The sequence below is a fragment of the Callorhinus ursinus genome, unplaced genomic scaffold (genome assembly GCF_003265705.2).
Source record: "Callorhinus ursinus isolate GAN/ISIS: 27379988/994484 unplaced genomic scaffold, GSC_fseal_2.0 scaffold1, whole genome shotgun sequence".
Taxonomy (NCBI): Eukaryota; Metazoa; Chordata; class Mammalia; order Carnivora; family Otariidae; genus Callorhinus; species Callorhinus ursinus.
In genome coordinates, this window is record NW_027397063.1 from 88,305,060 (window position 1) to 88,316,397 (window position 11,338).

At 36.1% G+C, this 11,338-nt stretch overlaps 1 pseudogene; it reads right to left on the bottom strand.

The window, feature by feature from the left end:
• Window positions 1–7,358: 7,358 nt before the first annotated feature.
• Window positions 7,359–11,338, bottom strand: part of LOC141371064 (dimethyladenosine transferase 2, mitochondrial pseudogene) — a 28,752-nt pseudogene continuing 24,772 nt past the window's right edge.

An 11,338-nucleotide genomic window follows, 5' to 3' on the forward strand; every position in this document is an offset into this window, starting at 1 on the left:
TTTGGAGGACCAGGGCAGAAATGGTGGCCTCCCAATCTCCACCCGGAGGAGCTGAGAACTCGGGGCCCCGCTCCTCAGTGTGTCCCCAGAGAAAAGCAGTCACTCCCGTGTCCCCGGTCTCCGGCCGCACTCCATGCTCACCCGGCCTGTGATCGAGCGTTGCTATCTCTGGCACCCGACCCCGCACGGAGTCTCCAAACCCAGCAGATCCCTGCAGTGCGTTCCCGCACCGCTCCTCCCCGGGAAGGAAGGGGAGTCTCCCCGGATCTGCTGCTTGTTGGGTCCCTGCTGGGGGAGCCGTGCCCCGACTGGGCCGCAGATCACAGTTTATGGCAACCCCGAGCTGAGAGCCCGCGACTCGGCTCCGTCTCTGCAGCCGGCTTCCCCGCTCTGATACCTGGGACCTCTGGCGCACTCAGGCACCCCCGGTCTCTCTGTGACCCCAAGGGTCCTGAGACCACACTGTCCCGGGAGGATTCCACCCCCCGCTTAGCCACTGCAGCGACGTCCCTCAGCCGAGCCAACTTCTAAAAGGTCCGATTTTGTGCTCCGCGGCTCTAGCACTTGCCAGAAGCGGCCGACGGAGGCCCCTCCCCCGCCGTCTATCCTCCCGAATATCGCCTCGGATTCACTTCTCCGCACGCCCTACCTTCCAGTAAGTGGTCGCTTCTCTGTTCAGAGAGTTGTTGCTACTCTCCTGTTCGATCTCCTGTTGAGTTCGTAGGTGTTCAGAATGGTTTGATCCCTATTCAGCTGAATTCCTGAGACCAGACGAAATCTAGGTCTCCTACTCCTCCGCCATCTTGCTCCGCCCCCCTCGCCTTGAGTGATCCTAAAGGAGAAACTAAAATTCCAGTTCTGGTGATAAGGTAAAATCAAACAAAAAAACCACAGAAATATGTATATACATGTGTGCATGCACACACTCATGCATGTATAAAACAGCTTTTAAAAAGCATTTTGGACAGGGTGACAAACCATGAGAGACTCTTGACCCCGGGAAAGAAATTGAGAGTTGCAGAGGGGAGGGGGGATGGGGGGATGGGATAACCGGGTGATGGGCATTAAGGAGGGCACATGATCTCATGAGCACTGGGTGTTATATGCAACTAATGAATCATTGAACACTACATCAAAAACTAATGATGTACTATATGTTGGCTAATTGAACTTAATAAAAAATAAAATAATAAATAATAAAAAGCATTTTGAACAAATAGCTTCCAATATTCATATCATTTGACTGAGTAAACTTAATGTACTTCTGAGAACGTAGATTCTGAGAACATAACCTACGGAAGAAAAGGTTATATTCATCAAGATATTCATTGCATCCTTATTTATAATAACAAAATCTTGGAAACTGTCCAAATGTCTAACAATTGAAAGTATAAATTTTATTGTATTTACTCAGTGTAAGACTTTGTCAGCAATAAAATAAAATTGTGAACAATATAAAACAAAATTGGAAATTATTTAAGCTAAAATGTCAAGGGACAAAGGAAGAAGAGATAATTATGATATTTTCCATTTCTTCACATGCCCCTGTTTAATGGGTACCCCACAGAAGCCTCAGATACAACATGTAGAGCCAAATATTCACCTTGAAATTGCTCTCCTTTCTGTGTTACTTGTCTTGTTGGACTTGATCACTATAAACATGAAACTGAGAATCTAGAAACTTTGGGGTTGTCTTTGATGTTTCCCTCTCTGACAAAATCTGCCATCTCCCTCCCAGTGGTCTATACCTTGCTTATTCTGGCCCTCAGCATGTGGTCACTTGCCTATGTAGGCATCCTGATGTAGTATCTCACCACCTGTAGGGTTTCCCTTCTGTAACAAACGTATTTCACTAGAACAGAGAAGGGGTCTTGTCAGTGCTCTGCTTAGAAATAATGATGGTCCTCCAGTATATATGAAACAAAATCTCAACTCTTTCATTAGATAAATGGTAACACATATGAAATTGTGTATTTTCCCTTCAGATGTCTAGTGAACAATTTAAGATTGTCAGGAGAATTTGGGACTTTTGGAAACAAGACTAAAGGGTTTATCAAATTAGGGTCAGATGTGATATTGAAGACTTGATATGTCACTGTCCATGTAGAAAGCTTTGATAGCCTATTCCTTGTAACCCCATGTTTGATAAAGAGAATTACAGAATCTTATATGTGGGTGAATATATTTGAATGGGCATAGAGAAAGGTATAAAATTGTACATTCAATGTTATTAACGTTGAATATAAAGAAAGATTATTTTTTAATTTATACATCTATTGTATCAATGGTTATGATAAATGTGATTTTTTATTATTATTATCACTACTACTTTATGTTAAATAAATGCTTTTTAATAAGTAGAGTTTAGATTGTAAGAAAAAAATTCAATAACACGGGTGATAATTTTATATTGAGTGGTGAGAGAAAATTATACTTACATTCTAGATTGTCCAGTCCAATTCTCTGGCACAAGAAAAAAAATAAGAGAATTTAGGGCAGATGCTCTATACAGAATAGAGAATGTACATTTGGCTGGACTATAATCCCAACTGTAGCCATCTTTTTTCATGAACACCTAGTAGGTGCCTACCAGAGTAGGAAGGGTTAAATACTTTTTAAAAAGTTATAATTGTTTGGGTCTCATCCCTGAGCCCTGTTAAAGGAGAGAATAATTTTGAGCTGGTTATATGGTATCTTAAGCTAAGAGACAAAGTATTGAGAGATTTTGCTGCTCAGCATCAGGCAGAGGGAGCGGGACATAAAAACGTGTGAGTTGAGAAACACAGTAATCACAATAACCTTCAGTCCTCCTTGAAAGTGACAGAAGGAGTGAAAGACTCTTTAGGTTGTACCTAAATTCACATAAACATATGAGCTGGAACATCTCAGGAAGCTACGAGCAAGCATGGATTGGGTGCGCAGTTATCATTTGACTCTGCGTAAGGATTAAAACATTTAATCAATAGGTATTGAATAAGTAATTCGTACATAGGCTGCAAAGGAGAAATATGGTGCTGGCATATTCTTTTAGAAAGGTTAAGTTTTGTCTTTCTCAATCACTTTCAAGAACAATTAAAATTTTAATTAACAGAATCCTACTTTATTTGGCAAGAATTTTAAGCATCCATTTAGAAAAACTGCTTCATTTACCAGTTATTGCTGGGCCTGTTTGGCAAGAATCATGGAGAGAAGTAGCAGAAAGTCAAATTGCTTTCTGAAAGATGTATCATTCAACTTTTCTTGATTCTTTACACTAGAACTTTTCTTTTGCTTCAATGATTTTTGCTCTTTTAAAGGTCTAAATTATACAATATATGGTGTTGAGTGTAAAATGTATAATTAATATGAAATAAATTTTTATTAGGATTCTTCTTGCATGGTTGATATAATTTGTGTTTTGTACAAGTTCGGCACATTACAACATGGCTTATTTCTTCAGCCCCTGGATATTTTTTTAACAAGACTAATAAGAATGAACTAAAAGATGAAATTAGTAAGCAGAGAATCATTTTATAAAGGCTGGAAAAATGCATTCATTTGGTGACTCCATAATAGATAATTTATAAATTTAAATGGCAGCTCATCTAAAGGTCTCTCAATTAACACCCACCAATTATATAATTTCTTTTGTCTTTCTCATCTGTTCTCTGTTATTTGAGTCAGTTGAGATTCAGCCAAGTACCTCTTGCTCAGGAAAGACTTCCTTCTATTGAGCACTCCCAAGTAGCCTGGGCAGCTCTTGTCTTCAGTAGTATCATCTGTATGCTTTCACAGGGTGGTATCTGCCATGCGATGTGTAGTGATGCTCATTTACTTGCTGTTTTTCTTGCAAAGATGAATTCACAGTTTCTCTAATAGCTTTTATGAAATATTTATGAAGAGACAATTAGAGAATTAAACATCTTTGTTTACCACATATTTACCCCCTTTTCCCTCTTCATTATACTCTGCATTTCTAGTATAATTTTCCTTCTCTTTGAAGACATCCCTTTACTGTGATGTGTCTTTACTGTAGGTCTAGCTGGCAAATACTTTGCCAAGGTATGCTGGCATTGGAATTTCTGTAATTTGCTTTCACTTTTAAAGGATATTTTTTTCTGGCTATAGAACGTGAGGTAGTAGTTTTGTTTTGAATGCTTTCTCCAGCCCATTAAAAACATCAATTATCTTCTGGCTTTTATCACTTGTCTTGCAAAGTCAGCTTTTACTCCTGTGGTTGCCGCTTTGACTGTAATGTGTTTTGTTTCTTTGACTATTTTAGAGGGTTTTTTTTTTAACATTTTATTTATTCATTTGAGAAAGAGAGAGCACGAGTGGGGTGAGAGGAAGAGGGAGAGGGAGAAGCAGACTTTCCGTTGAGCTGGGAGCCTGATGTGGGGCTCGATCCCAGGACCCTGGGATCATGACCTGAGCCGAAGGCAGACACTTAACCATCTGAGCCACCCAGGCGCCCCTATTTTGAAGGTTTTGAAAGGATTTTTTTTAAGGATTTTTTTCCTCTCTCCTTGGTTTTCTTAAGTATACTATGAGCTAAGGTATACTAAGGTATACTAAATAAAGCTAAGTTACTTTATTTTTATGCTGCTTGGGGTTCTCAAACTTCTTATATCTATAGACTGGTATCATTCATTGGCTATAGAATTTTGGAGCCATTACCTCTTCAAAAATTACTTTTTTCTTATTGTTTTTGTCTCTTCCTCTTCTGTGACTAAAATTTCATTTGAGGCAGACCTTAAAATTTTTGCCTACTGCCCATCCGTTTTTCCTCTTCATGCATAAATCTAGATATATTCTACAAATTTATATGGTCCAACTAAAAAATCTTTTAGCTTTGTCCAACTTATTCAGTACTTAATCTTAATTACTGTAATTTGTTTTAGGTTCTAGAATTTTATTCTATTCTATTGATTCCAGTTTTCTGGTAAAAAGTTCAATCTTGTCGTACATTTTTATATACTATCTTAATTATAGTTATTTAAAGTTCATGACTGATAACTTTGACATCTTTGTCATCGATAGTTGTTTCTATTGTCTTTTCCTTTAATTCTATTCCTAGGTACACTTGTCAACTTTTGCTTAAATTCCAGATATTTATATGAAAATTTGGAGACACTCTGGATGATGTCATCTGAGAGAGGACTCACTCAGTCTTCTGGTAGAATGTGCAGAAGCAGAACACTTCAGTTCAGTCTGGAACTAAATTTACTCTATGCTGGGTTGTAGTCTTCATTATGATTATTCTTCATTATGATTGCTCTTTCTCTGATTTCCCTACCCTTAGTGTGTGGTCCTCCGGAGTGCCCAGTTGAGTGTCCTAGGGTTTTATAAGATGTCTCCTCATTGCTTAGGACCTGAAATATAATTTTGACTCCCAAGCAATGTGGCATGTCAGTCTTGCTGTAGCTATATTACAGTTGCTCCCCCCCCCACCTTTATACTGTTTAGGGGAAAATTGAGGCCAAATACTGAGCTTCTTTCTCTGAGACTATCATCTCTTTGGAATTTTGTTGCCTCAAATCCAGGCTGCAGATTTCAAGGAACACCCAGATTTCCATTTTTGTTTTTTTAGCTCTGTGAGTTGTCTAAAGCTCTGTTGTCTACTCTATATCTTTAGAAATTCATTGCCTCGTTCTTGACCTCATGCTCTCTTCCAATTATTTTAAAACATCCTTAGGAGAAAGAGGCAGGCATAAAATTAATATCATTTCAGTTAGCTTTGTCTTAAGCCATAATTACATTGGCAATTTCTGGTGCATTCAAAGAAGTTTTTGAAACTTTATAAGACTTTACTGCTTGTTTGTTGTTAGGAATATTCATTAAGTATAAATTCTTCCATAATAGAGCAAAGTCTGCTTCTCCAGTTTAATGGAGAATGTAACCATTTCTATATTTTGGAATGTTTGTTTAAGAAATTGATAAACTGTATTCATCTTTAGTCATCAATCTCTTGTTCGATGACCTGCAAAATGGAGTGGCTGACCTTATGAGACTGTAAATATTTTGCTATTATTTATTATTTTTTCTGAACTATAATTATATACAATATCCTATCAGTTTCAGTTGTACATCATAGTTATTCAATATTTTTGTACATTTCAAAGTGATTCCCACAATAAGTCTAGTTACCATCTGTAACCATACAAAGTTATTATAATTTTATTGACAATATTCACTATGCTGTATATTATATCAGTGTAATTTATTTATTTTACGAATGAAAATTTGTACCTCTTAACACCCTTCATCTGTTTTGCCCATCCCACCAACCTCTCCCCTTCCTGGTCACCAACAGTTTATTTTCTGTATCTATCAGACTTTTCTGTTTTGCTTTGTTTGTTTGTTTTGTTTTTTAGATTAGATATAATTGAGATCATATGGTATTTGTCTTTCTCTCTTTGACTTATTTCCCTTAGCATAATACCCTGTTGGTCCATGCTGTTACAAATGGCAAGATTTCATTCTTTTTTATGGCTGAGTAGTATGCCATTGTATACATATATATCCCATCTTCTTTATCCATTCATCTATTGATCGAGCCTTAGGTTGCTTCCATATCTTGGCCAGTGTAAAAAAAAAAATGGTGCAGTGAGCATAAAGGTGCATATATCTCTTTGGATTTGTGTTTTCATTTTCTTTAGATAAATACCCCAAAGTGGAATAGCTGGATTTGTTTTTGCTATTATTAATGGCATTTCTCTGGCATTGCATTTTATGAATTGAAAAAAGATTTTCTACTGAATGGTTTGAAAATATCCCTACTTCATCTGGCCATTTTATATTCTATTTTTTTAAGCCTCATCATCTTTTAATTAAGTTTTTTTTAATTTAGGTGTAGAATTATGCCATTTGCAAATAATAATAAGGGTATTCAATCATATGAGAAAATAATGATGATTTTACCTCTTCCTATCTAACAACTTTATTTTATATTTCTGTTTTGTACCTGTTTTGTAAGCAACACGTCTTCCAAATGTCAACATTAAATAACACATTTTGTGGTCACATTTTGTCCTAAATATTCTTTATATAAGCCACATATGTCCCAGATGTCAACATTAAATATCAAATTTTGTTGTTCACATTTTGTCATAAATATTCCTTATGTAATTACAGATGTACTCTTCAAATTCTAATTAAAATATTTTTCTCAGCAATAAATACTGAATTGAGTTAAATAATCCCTTGTCTTTCAGCTGTTCTTATTAATAACCTTATTAAGCTACTTGATGTGATAATCTATATTATTACATATCCTAACATTTAAGCTTATATTCATCACATAAAAGCTACGTGGTAATGATGACTTTTAAAATACACCATTGATACTTGTTTTCTTTTTTTTTAACTGAAGTTTTCATTTTATTTTTTGTGAACAAAATAGCAGCCATGGTTTTATCCAATTTACTAAAGGTATCACCTTCAGAAGAAATTACCTGCCCAATCTGCAAAACAAGAACAGTTATCTTCTGTTGAAAGGCTGGAAGCTTTTCAAACTTAGTTCTCTTCCATTTGTGCCATAATTTCCAAATAAATCAATGGCTCCTGCTAATGCATGGGCAGTCAAGTTCCCTACATGATCATCTCTTCCATGCAATCATCAAATAGCCACCTACAGGATTCTTTGGAACACTCTATAGTTTCAAAAAGCTGTTTAAAGTCTTGAGGGTATAGATCTGTTATTTTCATGTCTCCATGTTTCTCTATTTGCTTCAATACAGCTGTTGCATTAACTGGACTCAATGACTGCAAATGGTCCATTAGCTTGAAATTGCTATCATAAAACATTGCTTTAACATGTGAAAAAGATACATCATAGTTAACAGATGTTAAATTTTCTGTAAATAAATCCTGAAGAGGAGTCAGTTGAATTAAACACGTGTTTTGTCCTACTCGTTTATTTATTTGTTCTAATGGTTTCTTATTCTTCAACTTTTCCAGTTACCCACCTTGGCTGTATACGAAAAAGGAGTACCAAGGCTCCACATGCAGAGCTTAATCTTACAAGCTACTTGCCAGAGTACACTTAATGCTTGATGCAAGTGTGGATTTGGGGGACTTGCCACCAGTTTTTCATATTCCTTTCAGTAATAAACATATTTATTTCTACTTGTCCATAACTATATACAGAAGTACAGGTCATATAAAAGTTTCCAAAGTATCTTTTTCTCTTTTTTTTGCTGGGAAGATTCCAACTGATCCTTGTTTTCTAATTTTTGTTTGACTTTCACATTTTGTGCCTGAAAGTATCTTGTCTATAACTTATTTTTAAATGCCACCATTGTTAGTTCTTAGAATCTATTATGTTTACTATATGGACAGAATTGGATAGCTTTTGAGCTGTTCCTATATTCTTGAAAAACTTACACAGTATCTGTAACTTGTTTTTGAGAGTATTTATAGATAAAACTACCTGAATACAGAACAAGTTTTGTAAAATAATCCCTTGACAGTTTTCTCAATTTCTTTCCTTGTTACTGGGGCTGATTAAAATTTTCTGCTTTTTCTTGAGGCAATTTTGGTAATTTCTAGTTTACAGAAACTATTTATTTCATTGAAAATTGTATTTTATTGACATATGGAACAATATTTTCCCAAATTCTCCATTACAAAGAAATCTCTTTCATTTTAGTTGTCACCATTCTGTCTTACCTTGTTTTTTGTCACATTTTCCCCCTTGGGTATTATGTTGATTAAACAAAACAAACTAAAACAACAAAAAATATATTTAACATTGACCAAAGAATTTTACCAGATTTGGTATGAAGATAGAGAGCACAGGTAAAGCTCAGCTCCCTCAGTGAAACCCAATATTATAGATTCTTTTTTTTTTTCTGATGTGGAACTGGAATTTAGTTTCTCATGTTTAGCATCTCACATTCTTCTTGATTCCTGGTAAGTACAATATTTGGAAAAGAAAAAGTCCCTTGTGCTGGAGTTCTAACTTGGACAATATGAGGAAAGATCAGCAGAACTAAGCCTGATTCATGCAATACTTGGGGTTTTTTTACCACTAGTATACAGTTGCTAAAGAACAATTCAGAAGCTTTTCCTTAGATCCTTTCTGTCATCAACCATTTAGTCCTTGACATTGTATATTTGTGCATTCCCGGTGGTTCCGTTTTGTCCCTGTGGCTAATCTCTGTTATTGCTCTTCATCTAATATGGCTTCTCTATTGTACTTTGCTTCTTTTGGCCTGTCTTCATCATTCTCTGCCCTCTGTCCATCTCTCTGGTCCATTCAGCTCTGTTTTGGTGCCTGCATGCCTGAATTCATCTTAAATTAGGGCTATCGGTTTATGTAACCAAGACTTTTCATTGAGATTGCTTGGTTTAGGTTGAGAGGAAGTTCTTAATTTGAGCATTCATGCTTTGTTAATCCTGTCTACTCAGTCTGGGCATTGTCAAAATCACACCAAATATCTGACGTTTGTTATTCCTTTTGATGTATTTCTAACAATTTTTCATGGTGGAAAGGGGAAGTGGTAGGAAGGGTGTTGATTAGTCTCTCTATAGAGTTTGAACTTCATCAGGAAATAGACTCCTTATCCCATCAGTGTTCTAAAACCTTTTCTCTCACAATATCAAAAAGTATAAATCCAGTGGAGAGGTAGAGACAGAAATGGGGGAACACTACATCCAACTGCAGATATTTTGGTCTAAGCTGAAAGAGAAGGGATAGGGAAAATGCCTGAGACTGTTTTATGTCAGAAAATGAAAATGTTTATCAAAGGATAGGGAGAAAAGAGCACTGGGGAAAAAACACTGTGGTGGTAATTGCATTAGTGACCAGAGTATTGAAAGGCAGGCAATCAGGTATATCAAAGGGAGTTTGAGATAATGAAAGACAAGAGGTCAGGGAGAAGAGATTGCAGAAGAACATTATAACCTCACTTTGTTAGTGCCAGAAAACTATTAAGTTGAGATTGCATCCCCCAATAAAATTGTGTCATCAGTTAAATAAATAAATAAGTAAATTGAAACCATAATATGGAGCAGAAGCAAAATCCACACCGTTAATACATGCTACTGGACCCTGCCCAATTAAGTCTAACTCTAGAGATATTGGTTGTCATTAAGCAAAGGTTGAACATTCCAATTATTTCAGCTGCTTCTCGTTTCCAAGAATACTGTAGTAAACTTCAAAGTATTTAAAGTATTTTCTAGGCATGTGTGGAAAGGATACAGAGAGCCCATGTGAAATGTACCAAAATTCAGGAATGGGTGGCTTGAGACAAGTAAGAAGTTATACCAAAGATCTGAAACTTTAGTCATCATCATTTCAAGTGAGAACAATGTGTGAGATAGAAAAGAACAAAGTGCTTTAGTTTCTAACATGACAGCTTATTTTCTTAAAATATTTATTTAATGTGAATTTCCTTTGTTCTTCAATATATTTATGTTGGCTTACAAAATTAATGGTAATGTAGAATAAAACAATGATTCAACTAGAACAGAGACCAACTAAAGCTGTATTTCTTAATGTTGTGTAGTCATGTGTCCTTTCGAGAATCTGATGAAAGTTTTGGGCCCTCTTTTGAGAAAATGTATGTATACAATCTCAGGGCTTTCACCAACTTTTTGAAGCCTAACCAGTAGAACCAAAATAATAACTTCCATTTAAATGTAAGGAAAATAATGGATTTTTGAGATCTTTGTAAAGTTTTCATTTTAGACCATTAAAGTTGGCTCTGAGATTCTTAGAAAATAAATTAAAAAGGGAAGTGCATTTAATCCACTTTTGGTGCTGTTTGAGGGTTACCATTCACTGCAAATAGATTAATGTAGAGGTAACTGGTCTAGCTTATACTAAAAAAAGGTGTGATTCCCAGGCCTTCTGGATAGGGAACACAGTCAGCCCTAGGAAGTCATATGCTCTCCTATTTCTCACTCATGTAGTCACCAGACCTTGTTCTCTCCACAGGGGTTCAGAGATACAAGCTAAAGTGTCACAGCTGAGAGAATAAATACTAGTCTGCTTTTTGATTTAACTTGTGGCTTGTCATCCCATATCAGTCAGGAGATAGAGGTCTGCTCCTGATCCCTTACCTCAAACAATAAAGGTTGATTTCTCTCTTTTGAGGCTTCTTGAAATGAAAGTACACACTCAACCCTCTAAAAATAAGGATATAATGCAATAACTGAAACCAAAAAAGTATTTATGGTAAAACCCAGGACTTTTCTGTCAGTCCAATGGGGAACTATTCTCTAAATCGTGGTCATTCCCTCAAAGCAGAAAGAGGAACATCTGCTGAATTGACTTTCTTTCTCTCTCTCTCAATATATATATATATTCTATCTATCTATCTATCATCTATCATCTATCTATCTATCTATCTAT